The sequence below is a fragment of the Triturus cristatus genome, chromosome 9 (assembly GCF_964204655.1).
Source record: "Triturus cristatus chromosome 9, aTriCri1.1, whole genome shotgun sequence".
Classification (NCBI taxonomy): Eukaryota; Metazoa; Chordata; class Amphibia; order Caudata; family Salamandridae; genus Triturus; species Triturus cristatus.
This window is the reverse complement of record NC_140592.1, coordinates 1,025,390,520-1,025,413,576: the sequence shown is the minus strand read 5'-3', so window position 1 is coordinate 1,025,413,576 and position 23,057 is coordinate 1,025,390,520. Positions and strand designations below refer to the sequence as shown.

The 23,057-nt window shown below is 44.9% G+C and overlaps 1 long non-coding RNA gene across 2 annotated transcripts in view; it reads right to left on the bottom strand.

Moving 5' to 3' along the window:
* Positions 1–21,183: 21,183 nt before the first annotated feature.
* LOC146799262 (uncharacterized) overlaps positions 21,184–23,057 on the bottom strand; it is an 81,819-nt gene continuing 79,945 nt past the window's right edge. For both annotated transcript variants that reach the window (XR_014968873.1, XR_014968874.1), the window contains exon 3: positions 21,184–21,423. This is a non-coding gene — a long non-coding RNA (uncharacterized LOC146799262). The remainder of the gene's footprint in view (positions 21,424–23,057) is intronic.

Here is a 23,057-nt window from a genome sequence, read left to right as displayed (position 1 = left end):
GGTGAAAGATAGAAATACGGCATCCTGGGGTCCCCATTAACCAGGAATGCCGCCTCTTGTGGTGAGATCCACCCCTCACTAGTGGCTTCGTTTACCATGATCTGTATCTGTGAGAGTAATCTGTCGGTGGCATCTGTCTCTAGTTTTTTGTATTATTCGGCGTTGCTAAGTTGTCTGGAACATTCCTTTTCGTAGTCCTCAACTTTAAGGATGACTGTTGCACCCCCCTTGTCTGCAGGTTTGATGATGATAGTCTCATCATTCGTGAGTGAGTGCAAAGTGTGGTGTAGTTTTTTGGGCATGTTATCGTAGATCGGGTTTCTTTTGAGGCTGTTCGCCTCCTTAAGAACTGCTTTTTCGAAGGTTAACACCTCGATAGAACCCTACCTGCCGAGGGAGTGAATCTAGAGGGTCGCCTCAGTCCTGGGTCTTGGCGTTCAGGTGTAGGGTTATTGCAGAAAAAGGACTTGATTTGTATTTTGCGAAATAGTTGTTGGAGTTCTTCATTCATGCGAAAGTTGTCTTCTGTAGGGGTTGGTACAAACCCCAGGCCCTTCTCATGGACAGTGGTTTCTTCTGTGTTGAGCGGTCTCCCTGATAAGTTCACGATCAGGGTCTTGAGTATGTTGTGCTCCGCGTTGTTCTCTGTTGTGCCTCCGGATCCTGCCATTGCACCTGCTTTTGTCCTCCTCTTCTTCTTCCTCTGCCTCGCCCCCCCTGCCTCAGTTCTGAAAAGGAGGTGGTGCATTTTGGAAGAAGGGTTCTTGGAGCCCCTGGTGTGGACCAGGATATGCTGGATACCACATCGGGCCTTGTGTAGGAAATGGTTGATGAGGATACCCATACATGGGTGGCATCGGGAGGAGTTCCGGTTTTGTCGTGTTCCCTCCCCAGCTGTTGTTACTCGAGTTGCTATACATAGAGCGGCCTGAATTTACTGATGATGAAGATCCATCATCCCATGATGCATCGCTCTCTGATGGTCTGTAATCATCCTTTGTGTAGGGGTATATTTTTTCTGTCGAATCTCTGGATATCTTTTTGCAGTTTCGACACCTTCTGCTGTAGAAGGTAATCCCGATGATCCGTCTTCTCTGCATTAATCTCAGCTAGACGTGTTTTGTAGGCGGTGATGCTAATCCCCGTTTTTAGTCCATTCTCTGCGTTGTTAATTTTGATGATCAATGCCTCAGAGAGGCGTTTGGCCGTGCCAATGATCAGAATCAGCCAGTCGCAGGTACACTTCCATGTGATCTGACTCCATTCCCGTCGGAAGATTCTGGGTGCCATCCGTACAATTAGGCCATTTGGTGCGCGTTTGCTCGCAGGTATTCCGTCATGATGGTGCCGTGCATAGCAATTTTCACTTGTAATTTCTTCAAGGATGCCAGAGAGTTCCAATCGCCTTGTATAGATGTACTTGCCATGTTACCCTTGTTATCCAGTAGAGAGGGGGTTCTTAGAATCTCAGCCACGACGTCTTCGCCGAAGCCGAGTCCCAGGTTTTCACCCATGGTGGAAGTAGTCATGTCTCGTACTCGGGGATGAAAGGAAGAGAGAAGGAAAAGAGTGATAAGGTCCCTCGGCTGTGCCGCCGTGCTATAAATGTATCTATACAAAGAGAGGGGGACCAGGAGCCAGTTCAGGTCCAGTGCCCGTACTCCTCACGTCAACCGTATTCATCAAACCAGGGGGCACTGTTTCAGCACCCAAGCAAAACTGTAAGTAAAATTGCGCTGAATGGAGATTGTTGGATGATGTTTTAGCTACAAAATCTAGACCGCACGCTAACATGCCAGCGCTAGATGATACTTACAAGTGTGTTTATTTTATACTAGCTCTCATCTAGCCCAGTAAGGTGCGGGCGCCCGACTCCTACTAGCTAATGGTGCAACTCTCCCTTCATGTTTAGGTAAGTCTGGATGTGATTAGATTTCTATTACCAGTGATGTGGTATTGCGGCTGCAGCAGGGGAGGACTATCCATCCCCTGCATCAGTCACCCTGCTTGTAGCACACCAGTGAAACAATTGAGGCACAACTTGGTGACATTATCATTGGTTTTTAAACAAGAGTCCGTTGGGACTAGCGGGTGACTCCTTGAGGGTCAGTGGGACCGCATACGCCAAGGCGCCACCACGTGTGTGGTACCCTCCCGTCACTCATAGTTGAGACCCCGCATCCCAGCTGATCTTGGAAAGGCACGTTATAATTAATGTCTGGTTCGTACTCCGCTTCTTTTGTCTCGGTTTGATTTTAGGACAAGCTCTGGGGTAATGTTGCCATTCCCCCCTCTAGCTTTGACGCAGTTTCCTTCTCTCTTCTTGTCATTTTTTACCTAGGCAGTATCCTGGAGCTGCAAATATCGAACTAGCTATAGCAGTTAGTCTGCAGGGTACATTGAGACCGTGCACGCCCGGATACACATTGAGGGTGGTATCTCTTAACTCCCTTTCACTTCACTTACTTAAACGATTTGCTTGGTTCTGAGGAAGTGCCACGGATCCAGTTGGACCATAGGGGCGCGAAACATGTCGACCTTGTTTTAGTTACCTACGGCCCATTTAGCCTACATTGGTAACGCCTGACCTACGGGTTTTTTAACCTGCCAAGGGTGCCCTTCTTCATTAAAAGTGCTCTTTGAGCAAGCCTTAGACAGTTTTAGACTCACTCTGCACGCACCACTGCACCATTTTTATTAGGACCCACACCACACACACGCATGCACCATACGGCATTTTTTCTCAAAAGATCTCCGCTAAAGTGACCCATAGGCATTGCAGCGCCGGCCGGACGAGCAGCACAACGCCCGATGATGAAGCATGACATCCTTCGGGGTGTGTGAGGGCATCAAGAGACTAGACTTGCTCTTCCCTTCCACACGTGGGCCACATTAAGCCTAGGATCTTCTATACTTTCTTCTCTTTAGTTAGTGGGTGACTACCTGCACCCCTTATATGGAGCAGTGCCCCCGGGTTGGGGGATGTCTCACAATTTCCTACCTATATCATAACGGAGCGATTCTCATCTTTCCAGAATGCAGGAAGCAATTTACACTAACTGCCAAGGAGGAATTTCATTATTTGCAGCTTAAACATTGGGTACAGCAGTCCCTGGTGTGGCCGGCCGCCGCCAGGGACTTGCTCCCCATAGAGAAATTTACCCTATGTGGGTCCTCCTCCAAGGGATGCATTTCCTTCTTGTATGCTCTCCTACAAGCGCTGAGCTCCCGGTCGACCCCACGCTATAAACGCTTCTGGGATGCACTCCTGGCTACTCCTCTAGCAAATAATCAGTGGGAGAATTTAAGCAAAGACATAGCAAAATTCAACCGCTCAATGTATCTGAGGGAAGCGCACTACAAAATCATGTATGATTGGTACTTGTACCCCCAGAAATTACACAAGGTCTTCCCTAACACCTCGGACAGGTGCTGGAGGGGGCGTGGCCTACTGGGAGACTTCCGCCACCTCTGGTGGGACTGCCCTGCCATACAGCCTTTTTGGAAAGAGATTCTGTCCCAGATCAAACTCATATTAGGCTACCCAATCCCACACTCCCTGGAACACACCTTGCTGGGGTGAGAGATCCAACCCTGAAACACCAGATGCAGAGTGACAGGTCCGTCATGTGGCTCTTCCTGGGAGCTGCGAAAATGGCAGTAGCTGCCGCATGGAAAAAACAGGAGGCTCCATCTTTAACCCAATGGCACGCGGGGCTGGGGAGGACGGTGGCACTGGAACGCATGGGCGACATAGTGGACGACACCAGAAAAGGGTTCGAATACATATGGTCCCCACCGGTGAGCTACTTGTCGGAGGGACTCCCACTGACAGCGTGCGCCCCACGGCTAAGGGCCCTCAATCTGTTTCATATTTAATGCCATAACAGTACAAATGATAGCTGGTGGTTAGAAGGCTGCGTCATTGGGAGCTCAGGCGCCCGTCCCTCATGACTACTTTATTATTATTTTCACCATGACATCACGGTTTTTGTTTGTTTTTTAGATATGTTAAGTTTCCTTTTAATGTTCCTCCCCTTAGTGTGTGGTTTGACGGAAGGTAATAGAATACTAAATGCACCACTTCATTAAACCAGAGAGTACGGACGGGAAACACTGCACCTACCTGGCTTCTTCATCATCCCTGGGAAGGCGACGCTGTGGGTCTCCCCTGCCGCCATTTGACACCGCTGGCCGCAGTTGGGGGAGACTACAGCTCCCAGGGTGCCAAGCGCTATTCCCTCACTTCCGCCCATCAGCGCGCCTGGAGGCGCCGTCAAAAGGAGAGGCTCCTCCGCGTCGCGGGAGGCAGGGGCGTAGGAGACACTAAAATTCTGGGGGGGACAGGGACAACCTTGTGCACTTTCCAGTGACCCTATACAAATCACCGCCCGTTAAACAAATACAATCGCATACTTTCGAAGTGAAATATTGAGAAAAGCAGGCATGTAGTCACAGTTTGCATGTATGCTTTATTGTTATTTACATTCATATAGTAATGAGACCAAATGTTTCAAAAAAACATATATATGAATCTTGCATCTTAATGCACAAAGCAAACAAAGGCCGCTGACTTAGGGTGGGGGCGTCGTGTTTGCAAGTGCATTATGGTTTGAAAAGTACCTGCTGCTGCATTCCTGGTCTCCAGCAATTTTCAGGCAACAATAAAAATGTGAAGATAACTTTGGTGATTAATGATCTTTTTTGAGAGAGATCGAAGGCTTGTCTAGTGAAAGTTTTTATTCATGGTAAGGTAGCCACAGTGGCGTAATATGCCTGCTGCAAAGAACGTGTACCACGCAGATCACAAAATGCATATCATGTAAATAGGTCAGTGAGTTACTGCTTTTGTCTGAGATATTCTTTTGGTATTTGAAGTTTATAAGTGAAAATCCTAACATTGAACAGTGAGCTATTAACCGTCATCAAAGAGCTGCATAAAAACTTCAAGGTATAGATTAGAACGTTATGATTTTCCCCAGTCTTTCCCTATCCTAATGTTGGAAAATGGGTTCATTAGGATAGAAATCAATTCTGATTATTGAAGAGAACCCCCCAACCATGGTGTTATGTTTTACATTCTGAGTTTGTGTTTCTCTAGTGTTGCAAAGCCGCCCTGGGCACTCCCCAACTTTTTGCGGACTGGTACTGGTGGTACCTGACTGACTGACCCTGGCCTCTGCCTAAACAGCCAGTGCTATTCTGAAAGAGGCACTTAAAAATACAGTGAAAACACCTACATACACTAGGGTGCACTATGGGTCAGGGTACCCCTATGATTGGCATGACCTCTCCTATAAGGCCCTAGTACATAATAGGGCAGGGGGATTAGAACTACTTTTTAGTCCCTAGAATATAATAAGGCATGGCAGTTTAGAGGCCAGCAGCCCTTTCTGCGCTTGCATGCGTGCACTGCTGAAGCCTGAGGTCAGTTTAAAAGTAGCCCTGTGTTATAGGGCTGCTTTTAAAATGCAAATTGTGCCCAAACTCGACTTTTGGGTTTGGGGAACTTACAAATTGATCAACTACAATGTTGGGGCAAAATTAAGTGGAAAAATGTTTTCCACTTAACTATGGCTGATTCATATTTGCCACATAATACATCATCTGCTGCATAATCTAACGATTTCCTCCAAAACAATTTTGTAGCTCAAACGGATCCCAAATTACTAAAAGAAATGTGACTTGTGTTGCTGTGAAGTTTAGGGCCCTTTGCAAAGGTTAGTAAAGAAAACAATTCCTAAGAAAACAATTGGTCCCAGACACTCCTAATGACACTCAAATTAATACCTGTAGGAGAGTGTAGTATGCAATCAATTCATACAACCAAAAATGTATAATGTAAAGGCACATTCAACAGGGAAATCTCATAGATAAGAGGCAAACCAAAGTCAATTAAATTGCAAACATCAATTTATTTCCCGCTGAATCATATTCATAAAATGCAAACTTAGGGGCTGACTACGATGGCAGGCGGACTTCAGTACCACCGCCATCGAATCGGGGAATGGGACCGCTGGCCTTCAAGGTGGAGGCCCCACGATGGGCATTACAATGCGACTGCCACTACGGTGTTCGCAGTGCCTATCTTTTACATTGCAGCAGGTGCTGCTGGCTGCATCATCCGCCGCAAAGTTAAAAAAAAAGGAACATGTTAAATATATCAGTGCCTGCCGCATGTTGCAGTGATATGTTGTGGGCATCATAGATGCCCCCCAGGACCCATGTCTGGGGGCCAGGGGTAAAGGGGCCTGCTACGGGCCCCCAATGTCCCTTTCGCCAGCATTTCCATGGCAGGTGAACCGCCATTGATAAGCTGGCGGGTAAGGGACATCGTAATCCCTGCTGCGGTGCATGGTAGGCACCACCAGCATTGTAGGAACCACGAGCCCCTCCACCACACCGGCGGGCTCAAGAAGCCCGTCGGGTGCGTGGTGGTTGGTCTTTCCGACCGCCAGGTAACCACCCGCCATTGTAATATGGCGGGCTGTGATGCAGTCACCAATGGCGGTGGGACCGCCACCGACGGGGTGACGTGGCGGTCCCACTGCCATTATAATCACCCCCTAAGTTTGATGTGCATGCAAATCCTACATTGCCAACCCCTGGCAAGTTGCACTACTAGTGCTGGAAAAAGGCCAATGGAGGTACCAATGGGTGAGGTGGACTGGCCTCAAGGGTCTTGTGACCTCAGTGACAGATTCACTGTCGAGCTAGGATGTGCTTCTTCATATGCCTGCCCGTAAGACTGGAAGTGAACTGCAGTATGGATTGTGGTGGACAGGTCCACCTGCGGGTGCTAAGACACCTGGGCTTCTAAGGTCTATCGGGCCTTCTAAGGTGTAGCATCGGAATAAGCTCTGTCAGGAGTGTGGTATGGTGAACTGGTCATGAAGGTCTGACCATGGTTCTCCAGTTCCAAATTCAGCAGCTCTGGCCAGAGTGCCACATTCTCTCCCACACTGAACACCATACTGCCCCACTGAGAGAAACTCGCACTGCCTTCAGCACAACTCAATTGTGCTGCGACTAAATTCAAATTATGCACTAGACAACAGTAAAATGCTGCCTGAAAAAAAAATGAACACCACCCTGGAAAAAGCAAACACTCATAGGGAATGCAAGAATAAGCAAAGCATGTGAACTGTAATCAGAAAAAAACATGGTTACCTTAACGGTTTTAAACTCATTATTCAGAAATCAGTAAGTGATTTTGCCTGAAAAGTTCAAGACATGGCTACAGGACCAGGAAGGGACCCCTTTCAATGTCCATTGCTTATATCCTTTCAAAATGTATGCAGTTTGGTTTAAAAAAGACCACATCCCCAAACACAGAGCCGCATTTTATAAGCTAAAATAATTAAAAAGTTGAAAACGATCATATTAAACGTTTCCACTCTACCCATCAGCCAGGTATTGCAGTCCCTTTAGGAATGGCGCACTTACCCACCCTGGGAAAACAATGTTGTTCAAAGAAAGAAGATAAAAAGAAAGTAGCGCTTTCACTGGCAAACTCTGTAATGTGGCGCTAATGTGTGTGGGTGTAAATAACAGTCTGGCCTGTCTGCTGTCCACTCTGTATTGTTTTATTTAGGTATTTAACTATTTTTTCTCTCCATTCCGAGGTTTTTCTTTTCAATAGAAAACGGTCAGAAAATGAGGACATTTACAGCCAAAGTGTTCAGCCTTTTTTGGATCAATTTCACAGGGGAACAAATAAAGAAAAGGAGAGGGAAGAGAGAGTACCTTAAGAGCTGCCTCTTGAAATCAGCACGTAAGCAGGAGCGAGACAGAAAGAGATGGAGGAATAAAGAGAGGAGGGCAGCCGCCAGAGGCAGATGAGGAGTAGTGGACACGGTCCTTGCCATGAAGGAAAAGAGACAGCGTTTATTTTTTCTCCGTTCTCCCCCCTTCCCAGAACGGCTGAGCCTTCCTGCAGCATAACAAAAGGCAGAGGGCGGGTGGCCTCTGACTCCAGGCAGGTCAAGTGCAGGGCCATTAGGTAGCGCTTTCGCGTGCTAATGGCCCTGCGATAACAGAAGGGAGAGGGGAAATTCCTTTGTCCCCTCGTCCCCCCCACTCCAAAATCTGGGGGGGATATATCCCCCGCGTCCCCCACACTTCCTACGCCCATGGCGGGAGGCGCGCGGGCGGCGCCGGGCTAAGCCTGTGCAAAGGGCGGGCCGTTGTGTGGCCGTTAGGGGGTCGGAATAGGTCGGGTCGGGCCACCCCCCCAAGTTTTGAAGGGACATATCGTGCGGCAGTTCTCCATTTCAATTGAGTAGTGAATCAATCCTTGATTCGTAAGGCTGAATGTAATACTGTAGTATGTTTATTGTGTAATTCTTTTAATAATTGTGAATATTGTTTGACTTTTATTCTAGAAGTCTTTATGAGGCAGGTAAAGTTTACGCATTACTTTGTACCGCTTGTGTCTAGCGACAGTATAGTTATCAGTTAGCTAACTTTCATAGGTGCCTCAGTCCATCTTTCGAGGGCTAATTATAATATATTTCCCTTGCGAATTATGGTTAAAAACAAGACAACCATGGATAACTACCTGGTTAAAATGGTGAGCAAGATTAATACCGATAGAAGGAAATCACTGGGTAGAGAAATTTCCCCAGAAACCTTGCTCCCACCTCCAGACGATAGCAGCAGTCCTAATATGGTTGAATCTCTTAGAATCGAACCCCCAATAATGGAGATCTCTGCAACCACAGCCATAGCTCATATTGTATTAGACCAGGACCCATTAGCTGATCCTGGAGAGACTGTACTACCACACTTTCCCGTTAAGAGAGTAGTAAGAAAATGTAGAAAAATCCAGAACAAGCATGGGAGTGTACATCTTAAGCCAACGCTGGAAGTAGGACAGAAAAGCACCAAGAATAACAAGGAGACCGAGTCCAATACCGATGATACGAACTCTGTTCTTCTGGGTCACATAGCTAAGATGTTTGAAGCAAAACTAAACCTCACTATCAAACCATTAGTGGAACAAATTTACTTTCTAACTGCTGAAGTATCTAGGTTGGGTGGCCTTTTAACTAAAATCAACAAGGTACAGAGTATAAAACAATCAGAGATATTGGATCAATCTGGTCATTCTGCACAGATGACTGTATTGGGGGGGGAGTAAAACCACCTAAACCCAAACCCCAGCCCAAGGAGCTACCTCGAAAGGATGACAGTACTACCCAGATTTGCGAGGTCTATTGTTCCAGTGGGAACAACACGTTATACTAATCTTCCACCAGACTGTGAACCCTATGTTATTGTTCTTTCAAATGTTCCACCCCTAGACCCCATAGCACCTAATTTCCGTGAGGAACCACATGACTCACTTAAACAGAAAACAGTTGCGTGGCTGAATAAAAATTGCGGATTCCCTACAAATTGTTTTGAACAAATATTGTCTACCAGACGGGTTTACTGGATCGGCAATACAAGGAAAAGGTGTAAGGGGGGTTGTGTGATTATAAATTTTAGACACCCACAACATGTTGCGACTGTTTTACTCAGAGCAGCTTCCTTGGTCTTGGGGGAGAACGATGTGACTGTGCATCCGTTGGGATATTTTTATAGTCACTTAAATAGAACACCCCAACCTACTACTACTAAAAATAGGCTCCAAAGTATTAATAGAAGCCCACTTTTTGAGATCCCCACTGAAAATAGATATCTGGCACTGAGCACGTTGGATCATAATGATTGACTTCTGCAGGATGGAAAATCCAATGTAGAGATAAACACAGACACCCAGGTATGGGGGCTAACTTCGAGTAACGAAGATTTTGATTCCAACCCCCTACTGGAACCGATCCCTAAAGCTGTGGTGTCAGATGAGCTGCTATATAGTGATGGATTTTATAAAATCAAACTGGGAGAGGCAGCCAGGGTGGGAGAGGTAGACAGGGTGGGCGAGGCAACATGTGGTTACACTAAGAGCTCAGAGGTAAAGGTTAAGGGAAATAATATAGATGGTACTCAAGTGGAAGAAGTAAATATTTCAACTATATCTCTGGACGATATACTACTAGATACACCCCTACCATGTGCAGAGGAAAACTCAAGTATAAGATTGATATCTTGGAACATAGCTGGGTTAACCAGAAATTTAAAGGATGCGGTATGGTGCTCATATATTGAGGACTATGATATTATTTTTCTACAGGAGACTTGGACTGTAGAAATTCCTCATAGACTAGGGTATAAATCTTTTAGCTCTGACGCAATTCCGTCAGTAAGAGGAAGAGCATCAGGGGGGCTGGTCATATGGGTCAAAGCCACCCTGGAAATAGTTGTTACCCAATTGTCCATTCCCTCTCCTGATCTACTAGGTCTAAAAATTGTGACAAGAGGAAAAGAAGTTATGTATTTAATAAACATATACAATAGACCGTATCCATCAAATAAGGAATCAAAGGTGGTAGAACTCTTGGATTCCTTTTTCAGACACATTGGGCCCAACTATACAGGTAGTAGTCGGCGGGGATTTTAATTGTAAGTACGAACCAGTCTTGGGTCTGGAAACTTTATTTGATGAGCAAGATGTTGCTAACGCCATCATGCCTTTAGAGCCCACGGGGTCAGTTAAAAGTACTATAGCTGCCACACAGATCTTACAGCTGACCGTGTCTCATGACTTAAGGGCATGTAATGGTCGTTTTCGATCTGATAGACCACCGGTCCCAACTTTCTCGAAAGGCAATTGTAGGTCACATATAGACTTTGTATTGGCCTCAATGAGCCTATGGTATCTAATAATTGACTTTTAAGATAGACTCTAGGACAGAGAGTGACCATCTCCCACTCCAACTATGGCTAGACCCACAGCCTTTTACTTCTAGACTAGTTGGAGAAGCCATATTAAAAAACACTGTTGAGGAGCCACAGATAACAAACAATAGGCGTGCTCTAAGATGGCCACATATCTTGGAAAAAGAAAAGTCATTTATAAATATTTATAATACATTCTCCGAGACTGGAGAAGCATCCCAGAAGCCCCTATTGGGTACGAAGGGTGTCCTAGATTTACACAACAAACTGGTAGATGCGCTTACTCCCTTTCTGAGTAAATTATATAAAAAAGATGGAAATCTAAAAGGGAACCACCATGAGCTAAGGAACCCATGGTATAATATTGTCGGATAGCAAAGTCCAATTTGATTCAGGCAGTAAAATCCAAGAACCAACTGGATATAAAAAATGGTAGACAGGTATACAACAAAATCCTGGCACAAGCGAAAAAAGCTTGGGATGAAACTCTATGGGACGATCTCCTAAGTGCGGCAAAGTTAAGAGATCAGAGTATATTCTGGAACTTAATCTCTAAGGGTAACAAAAAAGGTAGATCGCCAAAGGATACTTATCTAGACTAAAAAACTTGGTGCGATCACTTCTCTAAGCTCTACTCTAATGACAAGGAGGGATTGATTCCAGGGGACCAAGAGATTATCTTAGAACTGAGTACTGTTCCCTTACGATTTAGTCTAGAAGAAACTATTCAGGCACTACAGGCCGTCAAAATGGGTAAGGCTCCAGGTCCTGATAAAATCCCCGGCGACTTATTGAAGCACGATGTGGAAGTGTGGGGGCCGTATATAAATTTTCTGAGCAATTCGATTGTGGCAGGAACACCGATCCCCGAATCATGGAAAGGGGCGGAAATTATAACAATCTTTAAAAAAGGTGATCGCTATGATCCGAGTAATTACCGCCCAAAAGGTTTAATTGATCTTTTACAAAAGATTTTTGCCAGACATATTTTAAATAGGCTTTTAGATTGGATTGAGGAGATGAAGATACTAACCAAATACCAAGCAGGATTCAGGTCAAAAACCAGTACGGTTGATCAGGTGTTTAGGTTCATGTGCATCTGTTGGAAGTATATTAACATAAGGAAGGGCAGCCTGTATGTAGCGTTTGTTGACTTGAGAGCCGCCTTCGACCTTGTTCCGCGCAACTTGTTGTGGATCACACTTAGGAACATGGCGGTCCCAGGCGAGCTTCTTAAAGAACTTATCAAACTACATACAGGGAATTACGCTAAAATCAGATGGGGGAAGGGTGGAGAAATTTCAAGGGCCATATCTGTGGACCGCGGTGTGCGCCAAGGATGTGTGCTAGCACCCACTCTTCTCGCTATACATTAATGACATCCCTAGCTATTTAAGGGACTGTGACCATGATTCCCCGAAGCTAGGTGGCGAGGCGATTACGTCTTTACTTTTTGCCGATGATACCATTCTCATCTCACAGACTCCGAGGGGTTTACAAAAATTGGTGGATTCCTTTCAAAGTTATTGTGTGAGGAAGGGGTTAGAAATAAACCCATCCAAACCAAATACATGTCTATAAAACCCCAAAAGTCCTTTAGGAAAAATTTGTTTTTAGATAATCAAAAACTGGAACATGTGGGGAGCTTTAATTATTTAGGATTAATGTTGGATAATAACCTTACATGGAAAGGGCAGCTGGAAAAAAACAACCTATCCTTTAAACAAAATTCAATGCCTATTTTAAAAGTGCACGGCGCAAGCTATTCTAAAGCCATTACGCCGGCACTTGAGGTATTTAAAGCGAAGGCCCAATCAGCAGCTCTTTACGGAGCTGAGCTTTGGGGATGTTCCTGTAAAACAATTTTGAAAAGGCAGAAAACCATTTTGTACGTAGGCTGCTCAAAATTCCGACTAGAACCCCCTTAGTACCAGTATTCCTTGATATTAATCTTAAAAGGACTGATTATCAAGCTATACTAAGACCATTGTTGTATTGGGTTAGGTTATGGACAACCTTGGAGTTGGGTGACTATAAGAGCGGATTGATTGAAATAATTCAGATCAATGGCCATAAGAAAATTCCATGGTTAAAGCATATCTTTATGTGGTATGAGAGGTTAGGGCTTTCCCATTTATGGGACGTTCCTCAAAATATGACCTCTTCCTCTAAAAAGTTTGTAAAGGACACTTGCTGGTCTTATGTCAATTGTGAACTAATACATAGTTCAACGATTGGCACATTGACCCAGAAATTTTTGAACACAAAAGATATACCTTTCTTTGAACAATTCATGGATGAGATAGGCCCACCACTAGCAAAAACACTATATTTGCAATTCAGATACGGGGTCTTACAGACTTCTGCAATTACATGTAGGTGGGGGGGGGGGGGGGAAATGGTACTGATCTTTGCACTCTTTGCTCTCTAGGGGCAAAATAAGATGATGTCCATCTACTCTTCTTCTGTCCGGCTTATAAAAAAACGAGAGATTGTTGAATCAAACCTTTATGCAGAAACATAGGGGTTAGATCCTATAAAGAGGCAGAGCGCATAATTAAGTCTAATACCTCGCAACTTGTGGTATTTGGTACAAGTAGATTTTTATTTAGTGTGTACCTTATTAGGAAATGGTCTGGTTATAAATTGTAACGAATGGATGTGTCCTGACGCCTATTCTTATTCTGTACAGAATTACTGATGCACTGATCCTCTCAGTCTTAAAATGTTTTTAGTATCTGGCTTTTAGTTAATTTAATAATCATATTTATGTTCTTAATTGCGGTATAGCTCAATTATGGTCATAATCTAAAGATTCATTCGCCCCGCTACATGGACAAAATTAAATATTTGTTTGATTATGGTTATGTATATATATTGTGCTCAGCTGTTCCGCGACCTGGAGGTGTTGCTGCGCGGCCTCATCTGAAACAAGGGGAGACCGCGAGTAGCGTTGGCTAAACTATACATGCCCACGGATTCCGGGGGCTTGGCAGTCCCTAATATGGAGCTGTACTACCTCGCGGCGCAGATGCAATGGGTGGCGGGATGGCTGAGCGGCAAGCAGCTTGAGAACACTACCTCGCATGCGGCTGCCTGGACGCAAACACAAATTAATACACTGTTCCACCCGATAACCCGCACGCCCTGCCCCTCCCAGGTCTACCTGGCGGTGGCGCGCAGATGTTTCCTGCGGTGCCTTCGCCTCGCGCGCGCGACTAAACCATACGCCCTGGGTTTGCCACTCCTGGGCATGCCCGGCCCGATGGGACCGCTCACGGAGGCCCACTTGGCTGGCTGGGAACAGGCGGGAGTGGACACGCTAAGCGATCTGTATGTAGATGGCGACTTGCTTACGTTCGCCGCCCTGGCTGAAGATACGGCTCTCCCGGCGGGGCAGTTCCTCCTACATGCCTCCCTCATGCACACGCTCACGACTTCCTGGGGCGACATGGCGGTGGAACCTCCGACGCATACCTTCACCCAATATTTGCACGTTATGGGCAATGGCACACAGGTCATACATTGGCTAGCACAGGCGCTGCAGGCACACTCGCAACCATCCACCTTGGCACTAAGGGAGCGCTGGGCGGCGGACAGGGGTAGAGACTGGACAGACAAGGAATGGGCAATGATACTGGCCAGCCCGACCACGCAACCCCCGCTTTAAAATTATACAATACTACATCCTGCAGCGTGCATATCTCACACCTGAAAAGATTAACAGATATTTCTTGCGGGCTGACGCACTTTGCCAGCGGTGCTCGCTACCGGGAGCGGACCTCTTACATATGCTATGGCACTGTCCTGGTATACAGGCATACTGGAACGGCGTACTGTCACTACTTGAGCGCGGTGCTGATGGACGACTACCACGCACGTGGGATGCATGCATGTTAGGCTTATATACGCGCACAAAAGCAAACAAAGCACAGGCACGCTTTTGGGACATGGGTCTCATAACGGCCAAACGCTTGCTCACCAAACATTGGAAGGCAGCAATCCCCCCGCACATCAGACATTGGAAGGCCTCCTTCGTTAACTGGGCGCAGGCGGAGAGTGCGGTGCTTCTCCGTGAGGAAACTGCAGGGCTCCGGAAGTTCCCCATCGCCCGGCTTTGGGATGACCTCCTCACAGCCTTTCAGGTGGCCTGCCGGGACCGAGGAAATAACCTGAGTCTTTGGAGGACATCACTGCCTTGCTGGCTGGGTGGCGACATCCCTGAGCCCATGACAGAGTTGGCTCCCGGCCCCCTCTGCTTGCCCCCTAGCGCCTCTCAATTTTGCCCTACAGGAGACTGATGCCGGACATCACTTGCGGTGCGACCATGGCGCGCGCGCGGGGATTGCTGCTGCCGCACTGAAGCAGCGCGCGCAGTACCCGGATACGGGCTCAAACGGGAAGATATGATCACTCCACCCTACTCAGAAGCTCCCTCCTAGACACAGAGGAACGCCTTATCCATACGGGAAAAAGACTGCGGACGCAGACGCTGTGGGCTCTCGGCCTTTCTGACAGCCTCCTCTCCCCCCCCCCCCTCCGGCCTGCTGCTTAACGCGCCTCTCATGTGGCCCAGCTGTGCCCCACTTGGCAGCTGCTGTCCCCTCCTACTCTAACGCAGAATGATCTCCTCCTCCCCCCTCCCCCTTGACCCCACCCGAGTTTACGACCCTAATCCTGATCCCTCCCATAGTACTACACACACAGGGAGCAGTTTGGTTGTTGGTTACGCTCCCTGACCGAATCCCTATCCAACCACAGAAAACAACTGTTGGAAGTGTTATCCGGCGCCCCCGAGGCGCTGCCCTACCTAGCGTGCCCTGCATAATACTGATGAGGCAGCAATGGCGCGCACTACGCGCAGGAGGCGGTTACGCCCGGAAAACACGGAACGATCCCACTCGAAGCGCACAGCGTTGCACACCAGACATACTCAGGCACTCGGCGGCTTGGGGAGCACACCGCTGGGGGGACTATAGCGCGCCACGTACCGCGCACATAGAACTGAACTGCGAAGCTGCACACTGGGCTCGTCGGATATAAACGCTGACATATATGTCTTTGTGAGCTATACTGCAACCTCCTTGTCGCGCTCCAGCCTACACCATGAACAGGACACCAGTGCTCCGCTGCCCGGAGACCTTGGCATTTGGGGGTAAAACTCGGTGCCTTGTGCGACTCCCCCTACGGGACTGGGTGTCAACCGAAGGCGCCGCAATGTGGGCTGGAACACAGCGCCATCCTCTATTGCAGGTAATGCGCTTCAGATGCACCACAATAAAATACAGAAAAGCACCATAGACCCACTTTTACACAATGTACGCACCTGATTCCTATACAAATGTTCACCTGTAAATCGCCGCCGGACCTCCGGGTTGCCGGCTGAATGGCTGTGTCTCACCATCCGGACATGTGTGTCTTTGTCTCGCTGATCCGACACTTTGGTTAGTGAACGTACATTGTAAAATGACGCAACTGCGGTTAATAAAAGTTTTCAAAAAAAAAAAAAAATGTATATATATTGTGCTCTGATATTTATTTTCTTGTACTTCTGCTTTTAAGGCTATATTAGCCGAAATAAAGTTCAAACAACAAATGCACCAGGATATGATTGTACCTATTAATAAGTTCTACAGGCCACAGAACTCGTGAACAAGCTGTACCCTACATGTGATTTCTGTAACTCTTGGCCTATTTGATGACTGTTGCATGTGTACTACATTCCTGTATCAACTTAAATTTCAATAAACAGAATTTGAAACAAAATGTAAAAATGTAAAGTTACAATAGAAGATGGATTCCTGAAGGAAGTGTATCCTTACCTAATTGAAGAGCAAAGGTAACCTTAACAAAACTATTCAATAGGATGTTAAAGGAAGGCATTATACCGGCCTCTTTTAAAAGGGGAATTTTGATTTTTCCATATGAAGAATGAGGATTTAGAAGATGTAAACTCTTACTGGCCAATCATGATGCTTAATGCATATTATACATTTTGATGCAAATTATTACATTAAGATTGGTGGTGGTAATTCCAGTATGGATGGAAAGGAGTATATCTTGGCCCATCAACTATACACTAATACACACTTCTTACAGACACAATAGACTATTTCACATTAAGAAAGACTGTTGCAACAGTGTTATTTTTAGATGCCAAAAAGGTGTTTGACCTAGTGGGCTGGGGGTTCTTTAAAATCTGGAAAACAACGGGCTTCCCACCCCAGCTTACCAGGACAATCACAAGTATATATTAGGGGTCCTCTGCCTCATTAGTGTTGAATGGAAGAATGACCGAGCCAGTGACAATAACACACGGTTGTCCACTCTCACCTTCTCAATTTCCAATTTTCATTGAACCTTTAGCATGTGCAGTGAGAGAGAATGAGGCAATTAAAGCAGCAATTCCTGGTGCCCCAAAGTATCTTATATCAGAGTAATTACATTTTAAAAAGCAGGGTTTAATAGCTCCCTTTACTACCCTAGCCAGCTATTTGACTAAGCATCAGTTAAACCAAAATCTTAATCTTCAATGCCAATGTAGAAACCCTTCCTCTATTTTTACAATTAAACTATAATAAAAAAAAACAATAAGTTATATGCAGATTAAAATCCTCAAACAATTATGAAGAATTATATAAATTAAACTTTATCCCTCTCACCCAGAAGGTAAATTTGATTCTAGATAGATGGGAAAGCCTAGCAATATCAATTGTAGGCAGAGTCGCTGTGGTTAAAATGAATATACTACCACTGCTAAATTTTCTTTTTACCACTCTCGCATGTTTCTTAATAAGTCAATGTTTCAGCACAATTGACTCAGAAACCAATAGTTTCCTATGGAATAAACATTGGCCACAGCATAGCTTGTGCAAACAAAACCTTTGGTGGGAAGAAGGTGGGATGGCTCTACCCCATTGGAAGAAATATTACTTTACAACTTTCCTAATAGCCTTTACTAGATTCCATAATATAAGCGGCTCAAACTTATTTGATAACTACTTCATATCGAAACAATGAAAGGGATACATTTCCTTTATCCCTATCCTCCAATCCCATTCAGTCGCAATTCCAAATTAGTAAGATAATGAACCATGTCTACTTTTTATTAAATTTTGTTTTTTAAAGCTACAGCAACTCTGGCGATCCTTGAAAATACCTTTTTGCCATGCTGCAACCCCACATAAAGTAATATGTCTATGAATCCCACAGACAGAAATATGGAAATTGTAAATAGCTTCTCTGCAAAAAATAGGGAATTTGTTTATTGACAATTTAATAAAATTCAATTAAATAATATCCTTGGAATTTGCCATGACTAAACTGCCATCGTTAAGGAAAGAGAACAAATACCCTTATTTATAAATTTGAAGCGTATTGAGCAAGTAATCCCTTCTACAGATTGAAAGTTCAAGAGAAATTGTTGGATTTACACAGTGCATCCAGCATCTCAGGGACAATTATGAATATGGGGAGATGACAGGGAGACACCTTGCACTTAGACTGAAACAGAGGGCGGCGGTAAACAACATCTTGAAGCTAAAGAGGAAGAATGGGAATATGGTGACCAAACCTCAGGACCTAGTTCAGGTCATCGCTGAATTCTACGGTGACTTATATAGCTCCGAGGTTGATCCGCAAACATCAGTAGGGGTGGGAACAGATATCTTCCCCCCTGTAATACAGGAACTAGAAGAAGACATTTTACTAAATGAAGTCACCGAGGCACTCCAGGCTATGGCATCTGGTAAGGCAGCCGGCCCAGACGGGATCCAGATGGAAATATACAAAGTTCTGCAGCCGGAACTTGCACCCCTTTTGTTGGACCTGTTTTTGGCAGTACAACACAAGGGTAGTCCGCTTCATTCTTGGAAGGAAACCAATATGGTTATCTTTCTGAAAAAGGGAAAACCATCGGAAGATCCCGCTTCGTATAGGCCCATCTCCCTTATAAATGCGGATGAGAAATTATATTCTAAAACTATAGCGCTCAGACTGGCCATAATAATTGCCTCCCTGGCAGCATGGATTTATTCCAGGTCGAGGAACGACTGATCACGTCCGACGTGTAATTTCATTATTCGATATAAGGGAACAGACAGGGGAGCAAATGTCCCTCATATTATTGGATGCCCAAAAAGCTTTTGATCAGGTTGAGTGGGCATACCTTTGGCAGAATTTAAAAACTAATGGCTTCGGCCCACTTATACTGACTGCTATTAGGGCTATGTATGTACAACCCCATGCAAAAATTCAACTGATGGGGATGGAGTCGGGAAGAATTAAGATCTCACGTGGTACAAGACAAGGATGCCCGTGTTCCCCAATTCTTTTTGCTCTTTATATCGACCCGTTAATTAGAACAATGTTAAACGATCAGGCTATCAAACCGATAGAGGTCAGGGGATATAACACCAAAGTATTAGTTTATGCTGATGACATCGCAATAGTAACCCCTGACCCAAAGGAAGCTTTGGATCGGATTGAGGTCCTGGCATCTGAATTTGGGAACCAGTCGGGCTACAGACTTAATACAGGTAAAACCAAGATTGTTTGTTCCAAAAATACCCAGTTTCAAGATTCACGTAGGTCTACTGAGGCCACATATTTAGGGATAAATATAAGTGCAGCGGTAGGGACGGTTTGGGACATCAATTCGGCACAGCTTTTTAAAAAGATAAGTAATGACTTAAAACGAATGGATAATTTACATCTCTCCATTATAGGACATGGAAATGTTATAAAAATTACTATGTTCCCCAATTTTTTTAATTTATTTAGATGTATACCGCTGGAACCACCAAAGGGATTTTTTTTTTAAATCGAAGAAATATTTTCACAGTTTATCTGGGGATATAAAAAGATCAGAAGGTCAATGAAACTGATGACTTTACCACAAAGCCGTGGGGATCTGGCAATCCCGCATATGTTATATTATTACTGGGCTATAACTCTGCAGCAAATGACTAGTCTTTTTCGGCCTAAAAACTGTCCAGAAACTACCCTGGGAGATCAAAGTAGGGAGATCCCCCCCCTCTATCTATGAGTTATCCCTAGGGGATGTAGCATCAGGTATTTTATTGAGGCAACTATTACAAAAAAACGCGGTTTAAATTAGTAAGAACTGCTTGGAATGTTTGGAATAAGGTAAGGAAGGTTATGAGAGTTCCTAATGTTCAGAGATATCAATTTTTATGCCGTTCGTCAATGTTCCCTTCCTTATCTAATGACAGGTTAGACAGGAATTGGGAGCAGGCTGGAATAAACACTCTAGGTGATATGTTTGATCAATCAGAGGTAATGTCATTCAGAGAGCTTCAGACACAATATGGCGTAGATGTTAAGACATTTTTTAAGTACTTACAAATTAAGGAGATAATTAAACCAGTATTGGCTCAACTTAGTAGTTCGGACAGAATCCCTATGCTGGAGTGGCTGGGGCATAGGCAGCCCCGGGTTAAAGATCTGTACTTAACCCTCTTGAATGCTAATCAAGATGACATAGCTAGATCAGAAAGTGTATGGGCAGGGAAGTTGGGGGATCAGGATGTTGATATGTGGAGATCTTTATATCTGTCTAAAAAAATCTTTTTGGCTGCAAATCTCAATGCTCAGCATTTTAAGACTCGGTTTAGTCTATATTATACGCCAGCAAAATTGTTCACTTGGGGGAAAAGGGAACCTGACAGGTGTCCAAGATGCGGCCAGGGCCAGGCTGATATAGTCCACATGTTTTGTAGTAAACTGTGTATCTTGAAGCAAAGAATAGAAAATGTTATGAATCACACAATAGGGTGTTTAGTCCGATTAACCTCTACATTGGTTATATTTGGTGTTGATGACAGTTTGACTTATCCCAAACGTATTTTTGTTTTATGGCAACAGCTATCTTTCGTATAATTATTGCAACAAGATGGAAAGATGTAGATCCACGGACTTTTCAGGAATGGTATGCCAGGCTCTTTCATGTCTTTAATTTAGAGAAGGCATTGTATAAATGCAAAGGAAGAAGGGCTAAAAAAAGAGGTTCCCAAGTGTGGGGCCCGTTGTGGGAAGCAGAGGAGAATTAAGTACATAGAGAAAATGGAGAATAATTTTTTTTTTCCCTTTTTTTTTTCGCCCTTCTCATTTTTCAGTTTTCTTTGTACCCACCCTTACGAGTAGGATATATATAATTATACATGACTAATTCTATTGATCAATTGATGAATCTGATTTGTGTCAATCTCGAAATATCTGTATTTATTGGTTTTCCTGAATTTGAAGAAAAAAAAAAAAAAATAAAAAAAAAGCATCCAGCATCTCTAGGATAGGCCAGTGGATAAAATGTCCGCAGAATGAAAAATTTCCTAGCTAACGTAACGGAAAGTTTCAATTCCATTAAGGACTCGGAGGCGAGGATTATGCTATTCTTTCTTCACTTTATTGAAAAGCAGCCATTTTAAAGTCAAAACTACTTTTCCCATGAACAATAGGGAAAACAACATCAAAACAATAAAGTGTCCACAGATGGTGTCTCATCCATTGCACCAATCAGGAGTCTCCAGGTAGCTGATAGTCCTCTGTCCCTGATGATGCTTCCTCTTTCGTCGCTCGGTCAGCCAGTAAACCCACATTAGGAGTCTTGTTTGCTTGAATCCCCTGTAAAGTAAAAGAAAGCGTGAGCGACAGTAATGGCTAAGGTTTAGCCCTGAGGAGAGAAACTTCAAACAATGTATGCAAGTACAATACGTTTGAATCACATCAAAACACCAGTAGTAAACATCGTACTTACTCCAATACGAGGGAGGGAAGGTATTCAACGCAGTTGTACCGAGTGGGATAATTAAAAATTTCCTAGCTATCGTAACAGAAAGTTTCAATTCTATTAAGGACTCGGAGGTGAGGATTATGCTTAATCTTTCTTTACTTCAAAGACAACAGCCATTTTAAAATCAACAAACAACAACTATTCCCATGGTACATCGGGAATATCACAAAAAACAATAGAATGTCCAAGTCCAGAGTGTCCCCTTTTCTATGGTCCAATCACAGGTTCCCTTAGGCACTGATAGTCCTCTCTCGCTGTTTAACCTCCCTCTTTCGTTGCTGTAGGTCAGCCAGCATGGAACTTCACGAATCTTGCTTTCCAGAATCTCCTGAAACGCAAAAGAGAAAATAAGCGAATATCGTGTCTAAGGTTTAGCCTGCAAGGCAAACAGAGCTCAACAGGATAACAAAAGCATGGAGAATCCCAAAACCGTAAACCCCTTAATGCCAGAAACATTCAACACTTTACTTACTCCAATACGGGGAGGGAAGGATTCAAAGAGACTTTGTACCCTGGGTGTGATAATCCTCGCCTCCGAGTCCTTAATAGAATTGAAACTTTCCGTTACGATAGCTAGGAAATCTTTCATTTTATGTCCGGACCGGAGGCGAGGATTATGCTCGTTCAAAGCTTGCTCACCACCAAGTGAGACACATCAATAATCGGTTTAAAATAAAACCGCTTAAAGGTGGTGTCGGAAGACCAGTCCGCTGCATTCAGAATGTCTACCAGACGAGCGCCTAGGGTAAAAGCTTTAGAGGCCATCGCAACTCTGCCCGAATGAGCGCCAAAAATCTGCAGGTCAATGCCTGCCTCTTGCATGACCCACCTTACCCAACGGGCAATGGTGGGGGAAGAAACAGCCTTGTGAGGTTTCCTAAGTGCAATGAGCAATTGCTGTTCTCCAGGAGGACGAAACTCTTCTGACATCTCCTCATATGCCTTGAGCCAAGACACCACACACAGCTACGGGGAATCTGGGAAAGCCGGATAAGATATAGAACGCGTTCCACACTTCGTCCGTCTACGGATCGTAAAAGTGACCCCCGTGGGGGAAAATATCCGACTGGCAACATCCAGGGCCTTGACATCAGAAACCCTCCTGCACCAAATAAGGCAGAGAAGCATCGCCAATTTGGACAATAGCTCCTTCCTCGAGAGGAACCTATTCGGTAGCCAGGATAGAAACAAATTCAACACCTGGTTAACGTCCCACAGGTGAGAATACCGCGACTCCGGGGGTAGTGAGGCGGATGCCTCGAAGAAGGCGACAGACCAAGGAGTGTGTTCACCCACCGGGGAACAGTCCAGCATTTGTGACCTGCTGAGATGGCCGAACGGAAGGTATTGATGGTTCTATAAGCCAAACCTTCCTCCACCAGAGAAGCCAAAAAATTCAAGATGGAAGTCACATCCGTTGCCACGGGATTGAAACCCCGTCGCACACACCAACGTCTCCATGTGG